General features: G+C 36.2%; 1 protein-coding gene across 2 annotated transcripts in view; it reads left to right on the forward strand.

Annotated features, from left to right (window-relative positions):
* Positions 1-26,859, forward strand: part of LOC128988723 (protein gustavus) — a 222,694-nt gene that overhangs the window by 101,391 nt on the left and 94,444 nt on the right. The window contains exon 3 of one of the 2 annotated variants that reach the window (XM_054410312.1): positions 13,614-13,637. The exons of the other annotated variant lie outside the window; for it this stretch is intronic. The gene's annotated coding sequence lies outside the window, so the exon portion shown is untranslated. The remainder of the gene's footprint in view (positions 1-13,613; positions 13,638-26,859) is intronic. 2 annotated transcript variants of the gene reach the window in all.

The raw sequence follows: 26,859 nt of genomic DNA on the forward strand, positions 1-26,859 counted from the left end.
ATCCAAGGGAGACGAACTTCAAAACGTCCTTCTTTGGTGATTTTTACTGTTTCAAGAAAGGTTTTCTGAGTTTCGGCTTCTAATTCCTGTCTTGAACATTTCTCGTAAGGATCTAGAATTCCTAAGGTATCTAAAGTCCAAAGGTCACTAATTTTACCTGTAGTCAGCATAGAAGTTACTAAACTCGTTGCATCTTGCTTGCTACGCTGCTTGTTTGGGATTTTCCCCATCAATGTCCATCCGAGCTTTGTTTCAACTGCAACCAATTTACAGTCTAGAGCCTTGTGACCACCTGTCCATAAGTTTCCTGCTACATCTGCTCCTATTAGTACATCTATAGGACCATAAGAGTCAATGTCACTGAAGGTGATGTTCTGCAAGGCTAGCTCTTCGATCCAGGGTCCTCGTACGACTGGTGAGATGTTTCCGCAGATCTTCTTCTGGTCTAGAACTTCGAAGTGGCATCTATACTTGTCATCTAATGAAGAAAGATGTAGTACATACACATTATGATGAATTACTCCTGTACTGTTGCCCCCAAAAAGAGAATGTTGAATCTTTTCATTTTTGGTGGAAACATAACCTACTTTGGCTGCTAAGCTGGATGAAATATATGATCTTTGGGATGCAGAATCAATCAGAGCTCTTGCACGGTAAATACCTTTGGGTCCCGTTACATTGACACGTAAAGTTTGCATCAACACATTACAGGTATTTAAGTTTGCAAGTGTTTCGTCTCTTTTAGGTTGAACACTGACATTTTCATGTTCCGTTAACTCTCTACTAGGATTTGATTCATTAGACTGCTTTTTAATTTGATCAATCTCATCACACATGATGACAAAGTGAGACTTTTTACAAACTATACACTTAGGCTTAGTCCTACATTTGTTTGCAGTATGTCCAGGTTTTAAGCAACAAAAACATGCTTTCTTACTATTTACAGATGCTTTTCTTTCTGACAAAGGCATTGATTGGGCTTTGATACAATCTTGACTTTTGTGAGAAAATGTACAAAATATACAACCTTGGCTATTTGATTTGTCACATTTTTCAGAAGTAAATAGCCCTGTAGCAGTAGCTGTATTAGGCCAACTTGATTTATTTACAAAGGGAGGAGTTGCCTTACTTTGCCTACTGTCATTCTTTTCTTTACTTGGGGTCGATGAGAAACCAAAACCAGACATTGCTAACTTGACCTTTTGCTCCCCTTCAATTTCCCCTTTTAGAAAATTAAGAAGATTTTCTAACAAGTCTTTAGACGTATTTTTCTCGTCCTTATGCCTACTGAATGTATTAGAACTAGATCTCTCCCACAATTTCAAAACATCTTCTGGCAAACAAGATGAAACTAGAGGTAAGAGGATAGGTGCACACGTGTCTGAGGACACCCCTAGTGTTTCTAGGTTTCTTAGATGACACTGCAGTTTGTCATATAATTCAGAAATGGAAAGCTTCTTGGTTGACGAAGCATGGTAAACTACAATTTTCAACATTTCCCTAATGTAATATTCAGTTAGCAAGTCATCCCGACCAAAACGACCTTTGAGACTCTTAATTACTTCGGGATACATTTCTCCAGTGGCTGGGTAACTTTCAACCACTTCTCTGGCTGCAGAGTTTGGAATTGTTGCCATAACTAAATACTGGATTTTGTCATTAGGGTTTATTGATTCATCAGAATCTATTTTAGAAAACTGAGCCCAAAATGGTAACCAATCTTTAAGATCGCCCCCAAACTCTTTGAATTTGATCAAGGGAAGCTTGTATCCACTGTTGTTATGCATAGGGTAACCTAGGCCTACCTGAATTGATGAAGGCTGTGATTGACCACTTACAGAAATCTTATCTTCCTCCAGACTTATCTGTAGGAGTTTCTCTACAGATTTCTTAGCTAGTTGAAAAGCTAATGCATAGTCCTTTTGGCTTTCCATCTCCTTGTCCATGTCATTGTCATTTACTTCAGTTGACAACATGAGTTCAAACACTTCTGAGTCATGTTTTGCTATGGATTCATATTGAGTAGCTAAAACATCCATTAAAGCTTCTATCTTAGTTAAATCCCGATCTTCACTACTAATCAAACCTTCAAGTTCTGTCCTTGTTTTAGTGAAGGTTCTTCTGATGACTCCTCTACTTCGATTTAGTTTTGATATATCCATTTTTGCACTGGTTTTAATCCTGTCACGGTCGCCAATAATGTTGGAATTCACTTCAATATTAGGTTGAATTCTATTTATGTTGGTAAAAGCTTAAATAACGTTAAAACAGAGAGCTATTACTTTCAACACCTTTATTTTCAATTGAACTCATAACAATAAGCATTTAAATCATAATTGAATCTTAGCAAGGAAAAGTACAAAGAATAAAATATACGAGAGCACGCCCCGTGGTCGAAAAATCTACCAAAAGTATGTTTTGTGCAAACTTCTCTATTTTCACCCCAACCTGTAAATAAAACATGTGATTGGAATGTCTTCCATTTGTTTTGATTTTCTGTTTATATTTTGTTGTTATTTCGTCATCACCATAGCAACCCATAAGACCCATGTTAATTTTTTAAAATTTCAAATTCATTTTTTGTGCTTATTTTTGAGCCTATTTTAATTTATAAAGGGATTCTGCACACCTACAGGAAAATAGCTTTCTAACGGTATGCGTAGATTTTCCCTACGATACACACGAGCTGAGAAAAAAGGTTTTAAAGAAACATGCTTGCCTATTAATATATAGATAGATAACAGCTGTTAGCTGATTCAAACTATATCACTTGCTGTATATAATACCATTGACTATATAACTGACAACTTCTAACAATGGTGATTGTTGGTAGTTGTGTTAAACATGTTACACATAAACAATAGTAATAGTAAATAATGAATAGCAAACAATTGCTTCACTAACTGCGGTTCATTTGGACCATGAAAAGTGACAGTAAAATGAACGACATGTGTTCCGTGTTCGTCAAAACTATTTGGCCTTATGTGTTGGCTCTGTGACTGGCCAAAATGCATCGTCTTGAGCAATAATTTGGGAAAATCTATGGTAACCAGATGTTGACTGAGCTGATGGAGATGTTTTTGGTGATGTATTCAACCTTTTGCTAAATGTTGAAAAGTCACGCGCAACTTTTAATTATACGATTAATTAATTTATAATATTGTAATGTTATGTGAAAGTTTTAATATTTTAAAGTATATTTAATACATTTATAGGTTTTGCGTTAAGGCTTAATTCAATTGAGATCAAATTAGATTTGATTATTTGTCCAATTGCCAATTAATTCCGAAATTGTTTGGTGTAAAGACGTGTATTTTTTGCAAGACGCCTAAGAGCAATAGTTATTTGTGTAACTAGTGGGAAGTTTTTCGAGTGTAGCAAAGGCAGTTTGCACTCGTGTTACACGTTATATTTTTCCTACAGTTATTATAAATCATATAAATAATTATTTCGATAGCTGGTTATGTTTACAAACCAAACATGCAAACATTATAAAATGAGGATATTTTACATTCTTTGGAAATTGCCATCCGGTTGACCTGCCGCTTTCTCAAACATTTTATCCCCGTGTCACATTATACAATGCATTTCCTATTACGCATTTTATTCCGAGTATACAGTTCGTTTGGAGATTAACCCTTTATTTAGTAAAGCGTACTTTATTTGGTTATGTATACAGACTGAGGAATAAATCTTTATTACAAGACATAACATTTATAGAACCACAGAATTAAGAAGTATTTCAAAGAGTAGATGGACGACGCTTTATTCTATGATGGAACTACGCAAGTATTATTGGTCGAAAATTTTTAAAGACAAATTTGGACTTTGTTACTTTATAATGTTTCTTCATTTGTAGTTCAACTTAAAAACGGTATTTTCTTCTTCGATCAGAGTTCCACAAGTAAATAGTCTCCACGAGGGAAGGGCTGATAATGAACTTAGGACTTTGTAATTTTTCTCTTTCATAATACTTATTTTTTATCACAGTAGCCCTGACTTCTGGTAAAATATTTTTTATTTGTTCTTCACACCTTTGTGGTACTTGATTTATTTTTGTAGGAAGCCTTTTTAAATGTGACGTTGTTATCGATGTATTGGATTTGGGGCTCTTGTCCGTCTTTACCATGATTGTTGAACAAATTGTATGCTTTGATCTCCTTTCGTATTTTTTTTTTTCTTTTCATGCGTTGTCAACATATTTTACTTTTATATTTAAATTAAATACATTTTATGATAGTTGGTTTGTGAATTTTAAGCTACTGGATAAATTATACGACGGTATAATAACACAAGCTATCGTGTTTGATAAAGGTTAAATTCGTAAAATACATTAGAGGTAGAGATATACGACTGTCAACTGTTTGGAATTAAATAAGGTTCAAGACTACATGTGGTTTTTTGACAACTTTTTCATTATATCGTTTGATTAACATTTTACTTTATGTCCTGGTTTTCAGTTGCTTGTTAATACGTTAAGAGATATCTTTACATACCGGACTGTTATTTTTGGATTTATCTATAATAATTTATGTTCTTTAAAGATGAGAGATGTAATTGAATAACTTTTGTTATTCTACCCTTAAAACATTAAAATTAATGCAACGTCTTGTATAAACTGTACTTTTTCAATTATTTAAAGTCCCGTAGTATCAGGCAATACGTCAATGGGTGCTAATATGAGGGCAATAAGACACCGCGTCAATGCTACATGGTGTTTTGTGTTGGTTTTCTCGCCAAGTGACGGATGAGTTCTGTAGTTTATAATTTGATTCAGTCGCCGTGGGGTGCATGGTTCATTCATATTAACCTCGCCAACGCCTCGAGTCTATATCTAGCCAGAGACAGCGAGTATGGTCGTGGAATCTTGCCAGAACCAACGCGAAGAGGTCCACTGATTGCCTATCCGAGATTGTCTAAATTATACAATATGTATTTATATGGCTAGAATATGAAGGATAAATTTTCGTTGTGTATTAGTTTAGCAAACTCTTGTTGCCACTCTTAAAAGCTTTGCCACGATATGATCATAGAGTGTCCATCAAATGTGTAATTCTAGAGAAACGAGGCCTCGGCAAAAAAGAAAAGAAAATGTATACACAAAATGGGTTTTATAGCCAAATTAATATATATATATATATATACTACTGAAGCATCCACTATCGGAAAAAAAGGTTACGTAATAAATCGACGTATTTTCTTGTGAAAATTATCTATAGAAAACTTGAAGTTTTTATTACTTAAAATATTTCTAGGTTCGTAAATAAGATTCCTAGATTTAAATTTAATAAAAAAATAGTATTATTTATGTTAACTTACGAAACAAATTGTTTTTTCGTGGCAAATTTGTTAGTGTTTTTTATTTAAACGCGAATAAACGAAAAACGCATGTTATGCAACGCATAAACAAAATCAACACATGTGTATTAGCAAAATGAATCTTATTTCTTTACTGAATCAGCCAGTTTTGAAAGTAGGTCGTTGATATAAGAAAACAGTGGCGTCATCTCCGTGGGAGCAGACTGGCAGGAATTTAAATAATTCACTGCATTCCCTGAGATGTTTTTATGTCAGTAAAGTTTCGTGACGTCGTCCAAAAATAAACTCATCTCAGAGTGTCGTTGTTTGGGTAGTTAATAGTGATAAGGATAACGACTCTAGTGATAGAAAGCAGTTACAGATTTATGTCAAGTCCACAGCAGTCACCTCATTCCTACGTAACTTGTATTGCAATAATTGATCAACATTACAATGTTCTGTATTTGGTCAGCGCGGTGCAGTTCACGTAGTTCCTAGTTTCGCCGCATGGATTCGATGAAAGCGCTGTGTGTAGCGGCGGAGAGTAAGCGAAGCTATTCAAGTAGTTCTAACAGACACCGACAGATTTCGTTGTAATCTAGTCTTTAAAGCATTGCTCCACAACAAACAATGCTTACTCTAGGATGATAAATTTTATTTTAGCTGCAATACACAAATGAGAACATTTAAGTTTGCAATTGAATCACGTCCAAGATTGTTCAATGATTTTTGACACCTTTGTCATTATTTTTTTTTATAACAATTTAATTTTTATTTATGTTTTGCTATGTATTCTTATTGGCCACAAGTGAATTTAAAACCAATTATTTTTATAATATTTCGTTCCAAGAGTTTATAATCTATGTTGGATAACCGTATCAGTAAAGGAAATTACATCTAACTCAAATATTGGTAAAGTTTTTCAATTTAATAGCATTTGAATATCTTTCTCCAATCCGATTCATGATATTACTGAAGGCATTTAGATCAATAGATTCCGAGTTTTCTTCAATAACATATAAATTAATAATATAATGTAAGTAAGAGTTAAAAAGATTGACTCTTTGGAATTAATATAGTTACCTTAACCTTAACCATAAACTTAGATAGATAATAAAAAAAATCATTAACTAGACTTTTATTCAAGGATGATGTTTATGTTTTTTTTTCGATTGAGGTGTATAACATTTTTTTTCTAATTAGTCAGATTTTTAGGAGAATTGGCATGTGTACTTCATGAAAATTGAATTCAGCTCCGTGGCGAATTCTCAATAATATTTCGAAGTTTGTTACCTTTAAGTTTCTTTGGTTCTTTATTTTTAACTTGCCTCGTTCATGATCTTGTTGTGTTTCGATTGGAACTATAAACATTGAAAGATAATTGTAGTAAATTTTCTTCAACGTTGCGTGATCCCATGCATGAAACATAACTGAGTTTTTAAATATCAATTACAAGGTTTCTCGTCTATGGTATTCAGTGGTAGGGCAGATGCGCTCTAGAAAGCTGTGAGAGTCACTTCCTCCCAGGCAATGTTTTTCTTGAGGCCCCGACCAGACACAACATAACCGACGGGCAACAGCTGTTGGGGCAGATGTGTCTGTGTTGCCACTTTAGCGGTGCATCCCGTGTAGCCTACTAGTACAGTAATAGTAATAGTGTAGGTTAGTTGTGTGTGGCGAGTCCCACACTATCCTCCAGTACCTGCATTTTACACTTCCAAATATTAAAATTGGTCCAATGACACTTCACGTTATGTATACAGTGAGTGAGTGGAAATGTCTCTGTACTCTGCAGACTCTTGGCACGTCCAAGTGCTCGCTGCTCGCTGCTCGCTGTTGCTTGCCTCGACTGAGAAATTACTCCTTAATTGATCCACCTTTCACCGGCTTTGCTATTTATACCAGTGTAAACGACCAGAGATTTATGCTACTGTGGATTCCACTTAACTTGTGCTCAAGGTTTATAGCAACAGTGGCTCTAACTGCAGATTGCCATTAGGTGATATTTTGCACAATCTTGCTTTAGTAGTAAATTCTCTGAACGGTTTGAATAAATGTCCACGTGTTACGGTGTGTATAGTGGATACTCTTTTAGTGTGGCGCAAGTGTCTGTGCATGATGGTCTTTGAATTATAATAATCTACTTAATATATTTAATTATTATACAGGGTGTCCTGTAAGTAAACAGCATCGAAGTACGTAACATAACTTGTTGTGTTATATACTTCGATGGTTTAACAGTCAAACTCCGAAAAATTGGGCAAAATTGAAAGTAAATCAAGAAGAGCATTTTCCCCAAAATAGCTTCGTTAATCAGATACACCCGCTATTTAGTATTTTTCACAATACAATGTTTAATCCTATCTTTATGGAACTAAGTATCAAAGTTTACCTAGAAGCCGGGTGTGTGATAAGAAAATGTTATCTTGATCCAATTCGAAATTTCATATTGACGACCGTTTTAATTTTAAATTACTAAAAAATGGCTGATTTTAATAATAGATTTTAAGAATATATTTGTTCAGTATTTTTAAATTCCCTATTAAACGACACCACGTTCAAAAAATCGAATAAAAAATAACTGAAATATCACCATTTTTAGTTGTTAAATTAGGCAAACCTGACTATAGCTTATAACGTTCATATTATATAGTGTGTTATCATAGATAAAAAGAGTAGACACTCCTTTTATCTATTCTTTTACTATGGTGGATATGTCTACTCCTTTTATCTATGGTGTTATGCACTTTAATGCATTTCTGGAAGATGCTGAATCCCAAGATGGCATTAACGCAGCTTTTGCATTAGTAAACTTAGAAAAAACTTTCCCTAAAAAGCCTGTAAACAATTATTAACGTGTGGTATTGGTACTTATACCAGAAATGCTTCATCTCCTTTGTGCATGAGGATAAATAAGGCGAATACAGCGGGGAAAGTTTGCATCAATGTCTAATGTTCCTGGCTTAAAACTTGTAAATAACGGTCTCATCCCCTTTCACCCCCTCCCACCCTTAGGATGACAAGAATTGCTGCATAGTTATTTACATTGCCTCCCCGAGATTTCATTACTTACGTTCTGCCGAGATAAGGTTTAAATTACTTTGCAAAGTGCGAAGGCTGTTAAGTCGGGGAAGGATGCTGCGTGACATTAAAGTTTGGAAAAATATCTTCAAATATTTACAAAAAAACGCCGTTGTTGGGTTAAATGATAAATTTTGCACGAAATTTTAAATCGGTGATTAACAAGTGGTTTTCTTATGAAAATAAGAGAAACATTTTTTTCAGGTTGGAACATAATCGAATCATTTTCACGGGTTTAAAATAACCAGTCGCTTATTTGTATTCACAGAGAAAGCAGGTAATTCAACATGTTTGGAAAAGATTTTGAATTAATGTAATTTCTTGTACAAATTCAATAAAAAATTGTAAACCTGTTAACAGTATTAGTTCGTAGATGATATCGTCATTTGTTTTTCTATGCCATAGGTATTTTAAACTTGTTTGCAAGGAAACTGTCTAAATCCGGGATTTAATATTATTAACGATAGCAAAAAGCGTGATATCCGATGAACAAAACATAATACTTTATGTGTGAACTGAGAAGTAATTGGTATTAACTATTACAGGAGACGTTCTCTCTATTGGGCTAGTTGATATAAGTATACTGTAATTTTGGGTGACTTTCAATATGAGGGGAATAATGAACCACTAAAGTACCTCATAAGTTACTATCCTGCCATCAAATACTGACTGTGTAATACATTACTATAATAGAACAAAATCATAATAAATTGTTATATATTTCTTATATATTAGAAAAATACATGAAATCTAGTTCAAAAAAGTTCTCTAATCACTTTAAAGTGTCAAGATGTACTATGTTTCTAAGCTATCTCGTGACGAAACTATCCGTAGTAACTCTTTCAGTCGAATCAGCTGATGTGATAGTTTCCACCCTACTGATGTGCATATTGTGTGCGTGTGTGCGTGTGTGTTTGTTGTGAACGTGTGCGGGTGTAGTAGTGACTGATCGATCCCCTACTGTAGTGGGTGTTGGGCGGTAGGGTGGGTTTCACCCCTGTGTTACTATTGATCTGCCATTCACTGATGCTTTGTCAGCACTGCTATTGTTTATAAGCTGCTGAAACTATCACTGAATCCAAATGAAACTGTACTGGTTCAAAACAAGGTTTTAGTTATGTTTTGTTATTGGATTTCGTTTATTTGGTTTATTTCAGTTATTTTGATTACTTATGCATTAATTGTTAAATTTTCACTCGAAAAGTAAAAATACACAATGAATGTGTTTAGTATAAATCATTCTACGAAACTCATTTTGTAATTTTAAATCCCTAAATTTAAGTTTTTAATGTAAGTTTAATTCATGCCATGCGTGTGTGTGTGTTCGAATCTAAAAATACTTGTTTTATAATACTTAGTATTTTAGAAAGCTTCAACCCATATTATCTGTTTACATAATACAGTTTCATTCTGAAATCATAGTGCTTATAGGATTTTCATATATACGGTATACAGTATGTTTGTGGTATTTCAAATTACAGTAATTAGTTGTATTAATTGGGATCCGATAAGATCCGAGTGGAGCCTGATACGATTACGAAGTGGGTCTCCATAATTTTGCTTATTCCAATCACTATTTTTATGAATGGATAAATTACAACATTTCACAAAATCTTGTGAAAATTTAACTTAATTAAATTAATTAATTAATTTAATTTATTTATTTGTGTAAATTTAGTTTACTGTACATTTTTGACAGCGCTAAGTTTGAATTATTAATTCAATTATTTTGCTGTAACTAATATTGTAGTTTTAAGACGTGTAGTGTTTCAAATCTGATCATAGTACTGTAATGCATGGAACACAAATAATATTTTGTTCATATAATAAATTTACTATGTTGTAGATCTTGGCAATCTTTACATTAATCGGAACCAGGAGTAAATGAATTGCAATGAACGCCTTGCTCTTTATCAAAATGATTACCTAATTTAAAGACCCAAAACTGTAAGTCTTGATATTTCTGAACATTGATCTCGACAATTGATATTTCACTCCGTTGATTACAGACAGTGCTATTGATATTGACTAATGATAACAAATGGTACAACCTATTATGTATGTACGTTGTTTCTTCGTAAATTGTGTATCCTTTCACAAACTAGTTCTATATTATTCCGTAATCAACACATTATTTGTATTGTCCTAGATAACTACAATAAAACACATTTTTAACTTAACTGGCGTTAAAATCTTTACTGAAAGTGGGATATTTCACGGCAAGCAGTGGTTTAAGCGAAGGAATGCCATAAGGCATGATAACAAAGGTTGACCTTGACCTCGAGATAAGAGCCAAGACCGCCTCAGCGTTCCTTTGGTGTTATAACTTGATTCTCCTCTGTGCTGATTCCGCCTGGACCGACTCCAACTGAAAGATCAATATTGTTGCTTTTGTTGTTTACAATGTCCCTGAATGTTTAGATGTTTTAAAAACAGCACATTTTCAATTATTTGAGATGGGGATGCCACTTCATTGCGTATTTTAACGTAGAATGTTGTAAGACCTGTGTAGCTTTGTTAATGACTATGATTAGCGGTTTCATTAGTCAGGATGATTTATTTACAGCCCGATGATCAGGAACAGCTGGGTCCGGGTTCGAAGCATCAAAAAGCTACTCACACTTCTCAGGTTCGAACCGGCGACCTCTTGATTGGAGTAAATTGTTTTGAAAAATTACTTTTATAACTTGGCGTTTTAAATGGATGTTTTGATTGGTAATGGATTCCCTGTATTACGAACTATTTATAATGAAAAGTGAGGTTGTAGATAAGTAGTGAAAGAAATGATTTTCATATGATTTTAAAGAGAAACTGGGCTGATTGAGATTTAATTCTCGTAATTAACTCGTGCTATTCAACGGTCGACAATTAATACCTGACATTTATATGGAAATAAACCTTGGATATTATAATTGTTGGGTCCCTCATGATTGCACTTTAGGACAGTATTTACATTATATAAATATATAATCCGAAATAATATGACTTAACATGAGTAATTATTTGTTCAAAACTATGGAAATTATGAAAATATCCTACTCATTCAACGGTGGATATAAAAATGCATCGCCTCTTTTGTGCAGTATTTTAACATTTTAAACTACACTGGGTAAGTTAGTTTCTTCTTTGTTTTAGCAGATGACTGCTTTGATATTTTCTTAATGTTTCAACGATTTTAGTGATTATTTTGTGTCATTAAGGTTGTTGTAGAAATTATGGTTATTCCTACATTTTGATTTATGAAAATCAAATAAAAGTTCGCAATATAAGGTAAAACGATGTAAGTAGTAGTACCTGTGGGGTTGAAATTGTACAATCTGGCGCATAATGAGAATAGTGTCCCGCGTGATTTTTGTACCCATCACTTATTATCTATTTAAGCTCTTAAATCCCAAATTGAAAAAAACCTGATCAGATAATAGACGATATGAAAACAAACATAAAAATCAAATAAAACAAAAATCTAAATAAAAGCATCTCGCAGGATTCTATGAAATAAAAGTATCGCAAACATTAGAATGGATGTCGAGATCTGGAATGGTAAACATTACGTGAAAAATAACAAGACACGTCGAGACGAGATGGATGATAGCAAAGAAAATATAACCTAAAGGGGGAGGGGGAGGGGGATGGGGCCAAACAGTGAGAATTCGTGTTGTACGAGCCCATCACCATAGTGTGCATTTGAGTTGTATATCTCATAAACAACTTAGGAGGAAAAGCTGTTGTCCAACTGGCACAATGGGGGTTTGGAGTAAAAATAAGCTGATCAGTCTATCTCTTTGTTTAACCATGTTTCATAATATGACTAATATCTTCACATTTCTTCTATTTGGTTAGTGTTTTAATATCAGCAATTGCCTATATATTCTATCGTTTCTTTTGTTTATGGTAATTTCACTCTAAGTACTAGCGTTTCAATGTGTTTATAATGGTTGCATGTGAGAAACTATGAAAGACATCTCTAACATATTATTTTTCTCCTCTGGCACCGTTTTGCCACGTACTGAAAAATTAGCTTTCTATAATAATATTTTTCACGTATTCTTACTCTACGTTCTAATAGAAAAGTTCATAAATTCTAAAACCATTTTAACAAGATACGCTATTGCTTGAATAAAAACCTTTTGGTTTGGATTCATAAAAGACTACTATTAAACGAGTTCATAAAATAATCAACCCACCCTGGAGGTGCTAATACTTTGCCTTCACGAAACTAATGTAAAATTTGTCTGTCGTATTTACATTTTGAAAGGATGCACTTCATTTAAAATATTACTTTGTGAGGTAACAGCCGATGTTTAAACTCTATAGTTTTCGAAGAGGCGGACAAAAAAAAAATATTACAAAGTAAAAACGTCTTGATCTAGAAGTAAAATTTACAATCCGTAAAATATAATAATTAATTAATTATATGTAATCAGTTAAATGGATTTACCCTGACAATCTCTCAATGTATACAATCACAGTTGGAGTACTATGTTTGACGTATTAACTCGCTTGTCTAGAGGGACAGTGTCATATACCTATAACATGCATATATATCAACAACAGACCGAGCCGGACCAATCAGACATCAGGATCTGACATCACGTGACATGCCCTGGGGCTTTGACGTGTGTGGCAGTGGCAATGTAATCATCACACATGGTAATCAGGGATGTAGCCTGCAGACGTGCTGCAGCACCGACAATATTGTAAACGTACTGCAGCACTGACAACTTTGTAAACGTGCTGCAATACCGACAATTTCGTAAACGTGCTGCAATACTGACAATATTGTAAACGTACTGCAGCACTGACAACTTTGTAAACTTACTGCAGTACCGACTATTTTGTAAATCTTCTGCAATACCGACAATTTTTGTAAATGTTCTGCAATACCGACAATTTTGTAAATGTGCTGCAATACCGACAATGTTGTAAAAATGACTCCCATGTATTCATTATTCACACTAGCCAAGTATAAGAGTTGCTGCCATTTTTGAAATATTAACTCAAGGTCTAAATTTATTATTATTCCATATTCTCCTCCGTGATTAAGTAACATGCCAAAGAATAAAAATAAGGTATAATATCCATCAGGCATCAAAATATCCTGTATATCATGGTGCGATATGTATTGCATGTTGAATAGTTTTATGTCTAATGTCAAGGCCCTTATGTTTTACCCAGTACTTCTCCAGTGCCTATTACAAGTATCGTTTTACTAATCGCCCTATTGTATGTTGCAGGTACGATGGAGAGTCAGCACAAAGGTAGGAGAGGCTCACTATAGTATGTAGAGTACGACATGGTCTGTGGAGAGCCCGTATAATGCGTACTGAATGTGTTGTGTTGTGAAGTACGTTATACTTGTGATCGGCCGGACCACGTGCGATTGTTCTCACAACTGTGACGTTTTCGATGTCTACCATAGTAGTTTCATTGATGTTTTGTGCGAGATAAAATGGGATATGTTTGAGATAAATAGGATTTCCGAACCAGACATACTGCAGAGTTGCAAACAATGATATGTATGAGTATATTTAAACGAATCCTGTTTACAGTGCCAAAATGTGTAATGAATACATACACATTATGGCTGTAAAATTAACACAGAAATACTACATGACTGCATACAGAGCTGTATTACTGTAAATATTCAATGATTAATTTTAATTGAAACATGTGTCGAATTAATGGCCCAATGTTTAATGCCTTAAGGTTTAATACAGTTGAATATAGTGCCTTAAAAGAATTCCGTTGAACTTAACCTTTTAACGTCTTACATTTTTACTCTACGGCAAACATTTCATCGTTACTTTTTTAACTCTAATGTGAACACTATAATGAGCCTCTTTGTTTAAAACACTTATAAACAAAGCTCACAATTTCTTGTGGACTCTTAATTATGAATACTCGGGGTCCCGGAAGGAAGACGATGACAAAACTGTCCCTAGACTCACGCCATAATGAGGGACGACAGCAGCGGCGGGTTCCCTATATTTCCATCAGGACTTCTTGTTCTTACCCTCGACTTCGCTCTTGTTTTTTGTCCTCGGAAATATTTACCCTGACAATTACGGCTTCTGGTTTTTGTCGGGGAGCTAAAAAGTTCGGGACGAATTTCATTCTGGCCCTTGTATTCTGTGAGATTAGAGCGTCGACAAAAACTTATTGTGTTTTAGAAATGGGGTAGTGGTTTTGTGTTGGGTATCAATTCAAATGAGTAATAGAGTGATTAATTACGTAATTTTTTTTTACTTTTTTGCTTTACCTAAAGATATTCTTGTGATGCATAATTATTTACCTAATGTAAAATAGTCAGAAAACTTAACTAGGTAACGAAATCCGATTTTGAGCCAACAATGAAATTCAAGCATCCTTAATATCTAGGTTGTACAGTTATGGGGGGTGTTAGTGTAAACTTTTTCCTTGAGATTATTAATTAGACGTATTAGTGATCTCTAATTTTATGTCAAACGACAACTACTTTCTACAATTTAATGCCGAGCTTTCAACGTAGGTGACAACAACTGCTGAATAACATAGGCTACAATATGACAATATGTGTAGTATAGTATGACAATACTAATAGAAAAGCGTTTGAGACCATTAAACATGATTTCTTAAAGTACTCTTTCTAAGTCTTTATAAAACAGATTTTCATCATATTGTGGTAGGTACAAGTTTTGAAATGTGTAAAATCGTCTTTTTAACAAATTTTTTTTCTCCACGTTATAGTGAAGCTACTTCATTTTAAATATTTTTAATCCATCGTCTTTAAAGAGAAAAAATTACAATATAATCATCCATTGCACCGATCAATATAACACCCGCGCGTTTATCATCCAACTTTCATCAGCTGTTAACTCAGTGACAGCCCAGGAGTTTCCCGCGGTTTCCCAATCAACGGTGACATTTCGCGCCGATTTTCTGGTCGGTTTCGTCGGTATTTTTACGAGAAGGCCGTTCCAGGTTATCTCTTTTGACAGGATATTGGTTGTACATCATCGGGCGTGGAATAATCGACAGGGTGATTTGTGTGGTTAGAGCCTTTTTGGGGCGTTACACACGAATTTATGGGTAAAAAATGCGAGGTATTTTTAGGTAGATTTCGATTACTTCTTATGATGTATATCTCCACGTTACATAAGCATTTACGAATTGAGGGCAAAGTTTGAAATATTTAAAACCAAACGCAAACAAAATTGTATATTTAAATTTTATAAAATTTTACTAGATTAGCTGGAATAATTCAGATCGTCCTTGGAACAATCACAGTCACACCAAGCTAAATACTCGTGACCTCCTTACAAAGAACGTGCTCGTGAATCGATTAGCGGGTGAGAAATGATCTAGAAATGCAAACGTGTAATAAATAGCTCATCTGCTTGCATTGATGCTGTTGACAGAGCTATGTGGAGATATCACACTTTCCCAAAACCTGTTATAAATTGTATGCGTTGCGTTTATGTTGGGTTTGAATTGACGTACCACAATCATAGTTCCACTCGCTGTTTCTAGTTTACCTTTCTGTACAGTTAGGTATGCTGCATTTTTAATAGCATTTTGTTAGATATACGTAGTCCCCTATATTACTATTATTTTCATTACAACCCTTAACAACCTGTTATTTCAAACTAGACTAAGTCAGGTAGATAGTTTCATACCGGTTTTATTGGTACCAAGGCATAACTGTTATAAATGCCAGCCAGTAATAATTTTCTTCTTATCCTACTTATTTAGCTGGTTATTTACTAACTAGAGCTGTGGGGGAATATGTTTAATTAAAGCTCCCAATGTTGGAATTTTATTTGCTTCTGCTCTAATCATGGAAAATCTCAAACAAGGGCCGTAGAATCAGTGTCTGAATGTGTTTTTAGCGAATTTCCCACATAGGGAATACGCTATTAGCGTAGGTCTCATGGTAAGACCTGAATCCGGGACTGATTTATTTTTTTGTTTTGAGGTCCCTCCAAAGGCCAAAAATACCATCAATTTATTTCCAAACCATTTTGTAGAGCTCAAAAACCCTAATAATTTAGTATATTGAAGCATTGTTGTATGTCTAATGGTTACGTCAAAATGCCCAAAAAGTGTAAGTTTAAAACTACAATGTTATTCTAATGGAGAATAAATAAACTGTTGTAGCTTGCTCGTCTATGCACATATTTTAATGAAATTTTGTTTACTTCATACCAAGCTATCAATAATTCAATTAAAAGCCCCTATTTTCTTCCCTGTAGCAGTAAACCTAAGTACTAATCAAAATTATATATTTAAATAGGAAATAAATCTGACAATTTTAAGGGAATAATTTAGTGGAATTCCAGCCAGGTAGATGGAAATTCTCTTAGTCTGCAGGTTTGCTGCGGCGGGGGTATTTAGAATATGTAGTTTAATAACCGAGAAATCCTTGGAATATTTAACCATCGACCTAACTGAGTAAAGTTTGACACATTTTTCAATGTGTCACAACTTCTCTCTATTATTCAAAGTTAGTTTCCATCGTTGTTTGAACAGTACTGAGTTTCTTCAAATAAAACAAATGTTTTCACAATTAATCAAATCATGGTGAAATTAAACTCGTCATTGTATCGCATTGATAGTGAAGTGCACGTATAGCTTTATACTTTAGTTGGGGAGAGTTGCAAAAAGCTGTTGGTTTTAATAACCACCACTGTCTGTGTTAATAAATATACCTTGGTATAAGTAAAATTGTAATGAACAGGACACAAGTGGTTAAAACAATTTAATTGGCTGTCACTTTTTTTAGACCAGATACAATCACCTAAAGCAGTTTTTTTTCTATTTTCTAGTGTGTTTTAATCCCAAAAATCAATTTTAACATTTTTCTAGTTGACTCATTATAAGCAAAAATGTTTCAGCATCTCTATTCCTATTTTGGATCACTAAAATAGGTACATTAGTTTTATCATAATGTGGGATTTTCATATATTAATTATCGATCTTCCTATTTCACTTAGTTTACGTGATTTGTTTCACGTCAACGTTGTGAGGGCAAGACTTGATAGGTGCATGCAAGTTGTGATCACCAGTTCACGCTATCCTAGCCTCCCTAGCTGACGTAATTCGTCTCTCCCTCTATGCCTCGAACCAATAAACTGTTATTATTCTTCGCGTTAAACTTGGGAAATGTTTTTATTCATTCTAATTCAGGATACACAAATTCCGTTGAGTAAAATTATTTTTTTGAATTGTTTTATCCTTGTGGTTTAACTTATTACACTTATTATTTTCATACTTTAATACGTAGTTTAATTTTGATAACGACTATTAATATTATAGGTGATTGTGTTACGTTAACGTATTTATTCTGTTGTAATAAAAGAGAATCAATAACTGGCCTTGCTATTGTTTTATATAAATATATTTAGATGACAATTTAATATTGATTTTTTACGCTACATGAAAACATAATTATGTAAAAGGTCTAGTACGAGTTAATTAACTCCCTTCTCCATATAAGAACAATAGTATTAAATCCCCTTAAATTTTTCACTAAACATTCCGATAGAGAAGCGTTTTAGGTTTCATAACTACCTATTTGGATTAAACCAAATGTATGCACATTTAAACCAAACTTGACGTAGCAAGGCAGACCTGACAAGCTTAAACTTCCTCTATTGAAAATAGTTTTACAAAATGTATATATACTGAAAAGATAGCAATAGTTATAAAAAGCAATATCAATTTACGGTATATTACAGGTTAGTTTTATAGTACATCATTCACATTATAAACTTCAAGTTTCCAAATCTTAAAAACATTACAACTATAGGAATCGCCGTTATCACTGTTAGTCTAAAGTTAATCTCAATCGATTCAGAATTCCTCGTTCATTTAACCTGAAGCCTCCAATGCTCTCTGGCGTTTCACCTTTTACTCTCTTCTGTGAAGGATATGGGTTTTCTAGAACGACATCAGTTTTAAGATACACAAGTGCTACCTAATAACAATAACAAATCGAGAGTTCTTACAACCATTGGGGACTATCTAACTCAATTCATTCCGCATTCCTCGTTCATGTAACCCAAAGCCTCTCCAACGTTCTGGCGTTTCACCCCAGTTTACTCTCTCCTGTGAAGGATGAAGGATGACCCAAATCAATTTCCCAACTGCATCGACTACAGATTGTTACATCAACTGTTGGCTAACCGTGGTCTGCTCACCGCGGTCACGACGGTGCCATCCTCAGGGTCGGTCTTGATCACGACCAACTATAAATATAACGAGATCAAATTGGTACGAAGCTTTGATCTCGGCTTGTCGTTCCTGGTTACGAGAGATGGTTCAATTTTGCTGATTGATTGATCTGCATTTTGAGTGGGAGTGCATTTTGTCGTTTGTGTCTTGCGATTCGCTGCAGACTCAGCAGTTGACGTTATGCGTCCATAATACTCATTTTATTGAAAACGTCGCACGTATAGCCTACAGCTTAAGTTGTATTTAGGAAGCGAGCTGGTCTAGTGGTAGAGCACGGGACTTCGGTCTCCGAGGTCCAGGGTTTAAATCCTGCCAAACATAAATTAATTGATCTAAATGATACTACCGCAGCCCTGTAAGCCTGAAGTTATGTGATAAACCTTTGCTGACTAAGATCCTACGTCCTAGGATATGAATTTTAGACGTAAAAAGATGTATTTATTTGTTTTTCTCCCAACGGATTAATTATTTTGTTGGATACATAGCTGAGTTGTAGTGCTCGATCAACTAATAGTTTCTGCAGAAAGGAGCATTAAACCAATGTCTGTTAATTTTATTTTTATTTTAAAGTAATTGTAAAATATTGCCTGCTTTATATTTATAGCTTTGTCGAGTTTACAGTGATGAAGTTTGCTGCAGATAAATTAACTTAGAGAGGTTGGCAAATTGCATTGGTTAACAAAACAAGCTCGTTGACAATTTTTGCGATTATGAAAGGTGGCCACGGTATGTGTTTGATTTCATTTTCATAACTGTTGTTGATAAATTTAGATGGTCTTCCAATACGATTTTGACGAGTTGTGTATGTTCTAAAATGTAATTTTGACCAACATTTTCCTCGTTGTGCTTTACCTAGAATGATTTCTAGGCAAGTGTTGCTGATTGTTTCACTCTAATATGCCTTGAGTGTTATGAAATGCAACATGCATAATATTTCCGGCAGACGCGGGTAGCGTGCCATACTAACGTGTGTGTTTTAATTAACACCATTAACGGGTTACTCATATCCGGTGTACCATCTGTCTATGGGTTCCGCTCTGAGACGCTCGCAGTGCATTATGGGTGCTTCAATAAGTGTATAATATAATTCATGAAAAGAGAATGTTCTACGATAATTTTTCTTTACATGTGCCCTAAATGCATTTTCCTGTTTCTTCTGAGTCCAGGTGTAATAGAACACTTTCCAGTAGAGTGTCATAAATATATTCTTTACGTTGAAAATTGAAACTGTTTATTTTGTGTGTTGCCTTCCGGATTACTTCTCAAATAATACACAAGAGGTCCAATTACTTTATTTTCTTAAAATTAATTTTGAAGTTGTCTATTTCAACGCCTCTGGTGAGATAAAAATGATAAAAGTGAATCGGTCTATGGTTATTTTTTTCGAAACTATTTAATTTGTTTTGACATTTGCATCCACCTAAGAACTCCATACATAAAATTGATTAACGGTCGTCTATCACCAAATAAAATTGTGATGATATTCCTTAGATGTTGCTTAGCCAGTACTGCCTCCTACAGTACTACAAGAAGGACTATTTTATATTTCTGGCCCTGGGTTATTGTGCTTTCAAGGTGAATGTTAAATATACTGTCTATGATTTTCGTGGATCTTGCATTGCACTTTGATTGTATGACAACAGTTGCCATCTAAACACATTTAGTTTTGGTTTTTAAAAGATCATTTTGAGTAAATATGTAAACCAATCTTCCAAGTTTCGTAAAATATAGTTCCTGAACTATCTACCTTTTGTGCGTGACATAATTTAATTCCAACTTTCTCATGTTCAGTCCTAATTTTTCATTTGCTGAAATCTCTAGACCTTTTGCCCATTTCCGTTTGACTGGAGTGACTAACCAGCGAGCCAATTGGACTTGATGATTCAAGTATGTAGTTGTAATGACTGTAGTCCGCGCGTCTAAGATCGTATTGCTGCCATTGTTTCACATACGCCATTCGTTAGCCGTTTGTCTCATAGACAATGGAACAAGGACGTAACGGACGGTTGGGAACCTTTGTGTAGGCTGGGAGCTGGTCAGCGGAAAACGCGATGCCTCTGCAGGTGTAGAGTTGGACTATGTCTCCTTACCATCCGTTTACCTGGAACTCTACAGTGGCCAGACTGTAGGTCCCAGGTAGCCGGCCAGGAGACAGGTCCTATCATACACAACGTAGGAGATTGGTTATGAGTAAATGTGTGCAATTTGCCATCTTTTCTAGTCAGTCAAAAATAAATGTTTAATTAAATCCTTTTGGAGCTCATTCCCTATACAAAAGTCAAGTAGACTATGAACTGAATGCACTTTGATGCTTGATTTTACGACAATTTCTCGTTCAGGATGTTTATCAATACAGAAAAAATTGTTCTCGTTTAAAAGAGACCAATATTTTTTAGTTATGGTTGGACGGACTTCTTAAAAATACGCTTTGTACTACCATGCCGTTCTATAATACCAAAGCTAATTGGAGATGCCCACGCTCCTGAAAGGGTTTCGCCTTATATTATCTACGATGTGTACAACTGTACTTGTATGATCGGAGCAAGCGTGTGAACGTATTCAAACATCATTATGTTGGATATATATTATCTGTATGTATACACGTTATTGTAAAGGCATGTTTTGACAAAGTATTCAACGTAATGAACTGCAATAGTATAAGACCATTAAAAAAATTGCAATACATTTTGGTTAGACTCAAACCAATCCATTGTAATTTTACAACTAACTATAATAACTGCAAGTTTAGTGAAATAGCTCAAACCTCAATACAGTTAATACGACTACTCTAATTTACACGTATTTACTGTAGTACTCAAATCTAATGTGTTTTTTCTGACATAGTAATGTTTGCGTATTACTTTCGAGTTTGGAACCACAAGACGGGGCAACGAACGCATAAAACAAGAGTGTAGTTAGCGGGTGAAGGCTGGGGCTGGAGTTTGGACCGATTTGAGACCGACACTGGCGGTGTGCCAGTTGTGGAACTGTCTTCCCCAGCTTCCTGCGACCAACACTGTGGTCGTCCGCACTGTGTAGTGGACACAACAATGTGTATCGTATGTGCGGCTCCGAGTTTCTTGAGAAATCCTTAAAAAGCGTAGATGTGGTTTAGGAATTGATTCAAAAGGCTTATTGTGATAATGTATGAATCTTGTAAAAACACGAGTATAATGTTTTCAAGCTAAAATTGAAATATCGTACGTAATTATGGTTGTTTGCCTAATTCATTTATGTATACAATGTACTTAATTAGTTCATTTTTTCAATTAACTAGTTCGGTATGTGTTTATCTATTTTGTACGAGTGTGTTACGACTGCTGTTTTAACGAGTAAACGGAATACCCTTTAGCAAAAAGTCATACAGACCTGTCGTAGTCACATGAGCATACAAGAAAACAAATTCACTTCGTTGTAGTATGTTTTCCAAAGAAGTTAAACATTTCCATCCATTCAATTTGAAATATAACTATCAGAAAAGTAACTGACTACGTATTGGATTAGGTACTCTTCTTTGAATTTAACGGTTGCTGGTTCGTTCCTGATTGAGGCCAATCAATTATATGATGCCTTCTTAGTGGGATATTCGATAATAACTAGACCTGTTTAATCAACGTTCGTTTGACACCCTTACAAATGCCACTCGAATAGCTCACAAAACAAAAACAAACCACTGTAGAAACACGTTTATATATAAAACAAGACCAATTGGAAACCAGAACAGCACACTGCAACCGTGAAATGTGCTCACGTTTCAACATAGTCGAGTGGCCTTTGAAAGCGACCTAATCTGGATTCGCCAATAAAACACAGCCTTAACATTTGCCGGATCGTTTTCCACCTTGACCAATGTAGGTTTATCTGTGCAGTTTCCATCACAACTGCTACAGAACACACGTCGACGCCGTCAGCGCACACTTACATTCAATCGTGACTTGTTCTGCTCCATTCCCCATTTCTTGGAGCAAAAAAACCGAAAACACGGTCGATCAGGGAGTAGTGAGATAATCTGAAAGCTGCAGACCCGGACTGATATTGCCTTGTGCGGACAGTCCAATGTGAAAACGGTTGCATAATGGGGTTAACCAGTTTGGATTGGCCCTCTTTTGGCTAACTTACGTATAATGTCTGAGTGTTTTGTGGATCGCAAACTTAAAATTGACCCACTTTGTCCTATGTATCTTCGTGATAGCCCTATTTCAAGTAACATCTAGTCAAGAATCGATCTTGTTAAAATCGAACTAGGGACTTTCAAACACTGTAACTACTCGGCTACCCAGTCATATAAATGTGAACGCATGAAACGTTAAATGTACTAAAATGAGGGAGCAGATAATGTATGGAGATTTTATATTTGAAAATCATTTGAATTTTTACTTCATTTGTTAATTTCGGTGAAGTAGAAAACTAAAATTGTGTTAATACTATAATGGTTTGCTTTACGTAGAAGCCAATAAGTTAGTAGTAAAATGTACAGGTTCATTAATCAAGCTATTTTCATTTATACTTTTTCCTTTAAATGGATTTACGTTTTCTCAATCCATCTATACATATTTCTTTTCTCACTATTGTTTAGTATTCAAATATTTGTTCTCCAATTTCCCTAATAAGTAATAATCATCACACAGGTGATCAGAAACATTCTACCATAATCCTGCCGTACTGTTTCTTGAAGTAAATACGTCGTTATAATTAATTCAACTTAATAGTTTGTTCTGCATAAGAGTTATCCCGATCACCACTGTAAGTTTGCATAGTGCAGAGTGTCAAATTTTTTGCAACTGTCTGTTCCATCTCGGATGTACTAAAATATAAATTGCGTTTGTATCATAATTTTTTTTCTGTGACCTCATTTAGAGAATTTTCATTACCGTATTTATATTTTCTTCACCTTATGGGCAATCATCGGCGCTCACAGACTGTTGTATTTACTGGCCATGCGCCGAGTGCGAGTGAGGCAGACGACGAGAACACTTCCAAGTGGTTAACAAGTGAACAATTTAGCCCTGATGATCTCATCCTCTGGACATCTGTCGGTGGTCCACACTCTGGCGAAGTAACGCGACGTCAAAGGAAAAATTGTTCAATCTTAGAAAATGCCTTTATACTTTGAAAAAACTGCACGTGTTCTTAAATTGAGATTTAAACTTATCTTTCTATTATGCTCTTCATTAGTATTTTCCACTCATTCTACTGGACTAAGTGGTTAACAAAAACGTATCTTTAAGTGGCATCAACAAATGCATCATCAGCTAACTCTGAAGTTGCTGAGTAAAATGATTAGACCTAACTGTAGACAATGGTAAAAAGGTGTATGTCAATCAATGTCATACACATTTTTAAATGTTTTCCCAAGTACTCTATTTTGGTGCCATTACTAAATAAATAGATCAGTTTGAGATTTTATTTATTTTTGTTCTAACGTTCCCGACAGGATAAGAGATAAAAAATACGGCCATAAAAACAGAATACGAGTTAAGTAAGAACGAAAATGCACACAAGTGAACGCAGAACATCATTCTATGATGGTTTCCTATAAAGTCTGTAGTAGGATTCGGAAGAGATGAAAAGTCGGGCTTAAAAAACAAATGCAGAAGTTAAAAATTAAGTCAAAATTTACAAAGATATAACAAATATTATAAACCCCAATGACTATAGAGATGCCAAAATTGAAGTAAGGTTTGAGGGTTGGTAGGGTTTGTCAAATTGTAGCATAGACTTGGAGAGAGGTGCAACGGCTAAGTTTAAAAGACCATCTTAAACAATACTTGCAAGTAGAAAAATTGCTTATGGCATTGTATTATACTTAGACTATACGTAGACAAAAGATAGATTACTCGGCATATTGCTGTGGAGATTCAGAGAGGTCGAAGATGGAGATTATGGCAGGAAGGCGGAGAGGCGGCTGGTGGCCTTCCGAGGAATCCGTGAGAGGCTCACCTTGACTGCGGTCATCGGTTTGGGCGCTGCGCCGCGGGCGAGGGGCGGGTTGAAGGTCACATTGCCGACCATCTGGCCACCAGTCGGGGTTGAAACTGGGGAGGAACAGACTGTGTATGCACCAGGACTGGTCACCACAGTGATGGTTCTCCTAACATAGGGACATGTGTCGCAAACAGTCACCAGTCACCAGTCGGGGTTGAAACTGGGGAGGAACAGACTGTGTATCCACCAAGACTGGTCGCCACAACGATGGTTCTCCTAACCTAGGGATTTGTGTCGCAAACAGTCACCAGTCACCAGTCGGGGTCGAAACTGGGCAGAAACAGACTGTGTATCCACCAGGACTGGTCACCACAATGATGGCTCTCCTAACCTAGGGATTTGTGTCGCAAACAGTCACCAGTCACCAGTCGGGGTTGAAACTGGGGAGGAACAGACTGTGTATCCACCAAGACTGGTCGCCACAACGATGGTTCTCCTAACCTAGGGATTTGTGTCGTAAACAGTCACCAGCCACCAGTCGGGGTCGAAACTGGGCAGAAACAGACTGTGTATCCACCAGGACTGGTCACCACAATGATGGCTCTCGTAACCTAGGGATTTGTGTCGCAAACAGTCACCAGTCGGGGTTGAAACTGGGGAGGAACAGACTGTGTATCCACCAGGACTGGTCACCACAATGATGGCTCTCCTAACTTAGGGATTTGTGTCGCAAACAGTCACCAGTCGGGGTTGAAACTGGGGAGGAACAGACTGTGTATCCACCAGGACTGGTCACCACAATGATGGTTCTCCTAACCTAGGGCTTTGGGTCGCTAACAACCACCAGTCCGGGAGGAAACTGGGGAGGGTCTGACTTTGTATCCACCGGGACCGGTCACCACAATGATGGTTCTCCTAACCTAGGGATTTGTATCGCAAACAGTCACCAGTCACCAGTCGGGGTCGAAACTGGGCAGAAACAGACTGTGTATCCACCAAGACTGGTCACCACAATGATGGTTCTCCTAACCTAGGGATTTGTGTCGCAGACAGTCACCAGTCACCAGTCGGGGTTGAAACTGGGCAGAAACAGACTGTGTATCCACCAGGACTGGTCACCACAATGATGGTTCTCCTAACCTAGGGATTTGTGTCGCAAACAGTCACCAGTCGGGGTTGAAACTGGGGAGGAACAGACTGTGTATCCACCAGGACTGGTCACCACAATGATGGTTCTCCTAACCTAGGGATTTGTGTCGCAAACAGTCACCAGTCGGAGTTGAAACTGGGGAGGAACAGACTGTGTATCCACCAGGACTGGTCACCACAATGATGGTTCTCCTAACCTAGGGCTTTGGGTCGCTAACAACCACCAGTCCGGGAGGAAACTGGGGAGGGTCTGACTTTGTATCCACCGGGACCGGTCACCACAATGATGGTTCTCCTAACCTAGGGATTTGTATCGCAAACAGTCACCAGTCACCAGTCGGGGTCGAAACTGGGCAGAAACAGACTGTGTATCCACCAAGACTGGTCACCACAATGATGGTTCTCCTAACCTAGGGATTTGTGTCGCAGACAGTCACCAGTCACCAGTCGGGGTTGAAACTGGGCAGAAACAGACTGTGTATCCACCAGGACTGGTCACCACAATGATGGTTCTCCTAACCTAGGGCTTTGGGTCGCTAACAACCACCAGTCCGGGAGGAAACTGGGGAGGGTCTGACTTTGCATCCACCAGGACTGGTCACCACAATGATTGTGATATTGGAGCTAATGTGTTTATTTTAAAAGGTTTGTAATTGTAGTTTTTTAATGTCAAATAGTACACGTGAAAATTAAAGTTTAGTTATGCTAGTATACGCTAATATACAAGTCAAGTGCAAATTAATCAACGCTATGGCATGAGCTGTAGTATATACTGCATCCTAGTTGACGTGTACTACCGTTCCCAGTACCACGTGTTTTATTGTTCCCGCGAGTCACCGAGGTGTGGGTGGAAGTGAAGGAATGAGTCAGCGGTCGGGGTCAGTTAGAGGCTGTATATCGTCCAGTTAACGCGGCACTGTTTTTGCTGTAATTGTATGTTTACCCCGTCCACAAACCTGTGGGCTTCTCAAGGTTCTAGCGTTCTCCTGTCTCAGGTTCCCTTGTCTTGCTACTTCCTGACGTTTGTAGGCCTGTAGGGCGTGGGCTCGCCGTGACTCCGAGAAGTAACAATTTGTACATATCCCTCAGAACTGTGATGAATGCGTGTTATAGTTTTTTTTTTATATATATTTCCTCATTTCGTCATTAAAGCTTATGATCAATAACTTGCCCAACAAGGACCGGACAATTATT

Source organism: Macrosteles quadrilineatus, unplaced genomic scaffold (assembly GCF_028750875.1).
Source record: "Macrosteles quadrilineatus isolate MER2022 unplaced genomic scaffold, UCM_ALF_1.0 Scaffold_3__2_contigs__length_128488019, whole genome shotgun sequence".
In the NCBI taxonomy this organism is placed as follows: Eukaryota; Metazoa; Arthropoda; class Insecta; order Hemiptera; family Cicadellidae; genus Macrosteles; species Macrosteles quadrilineatus.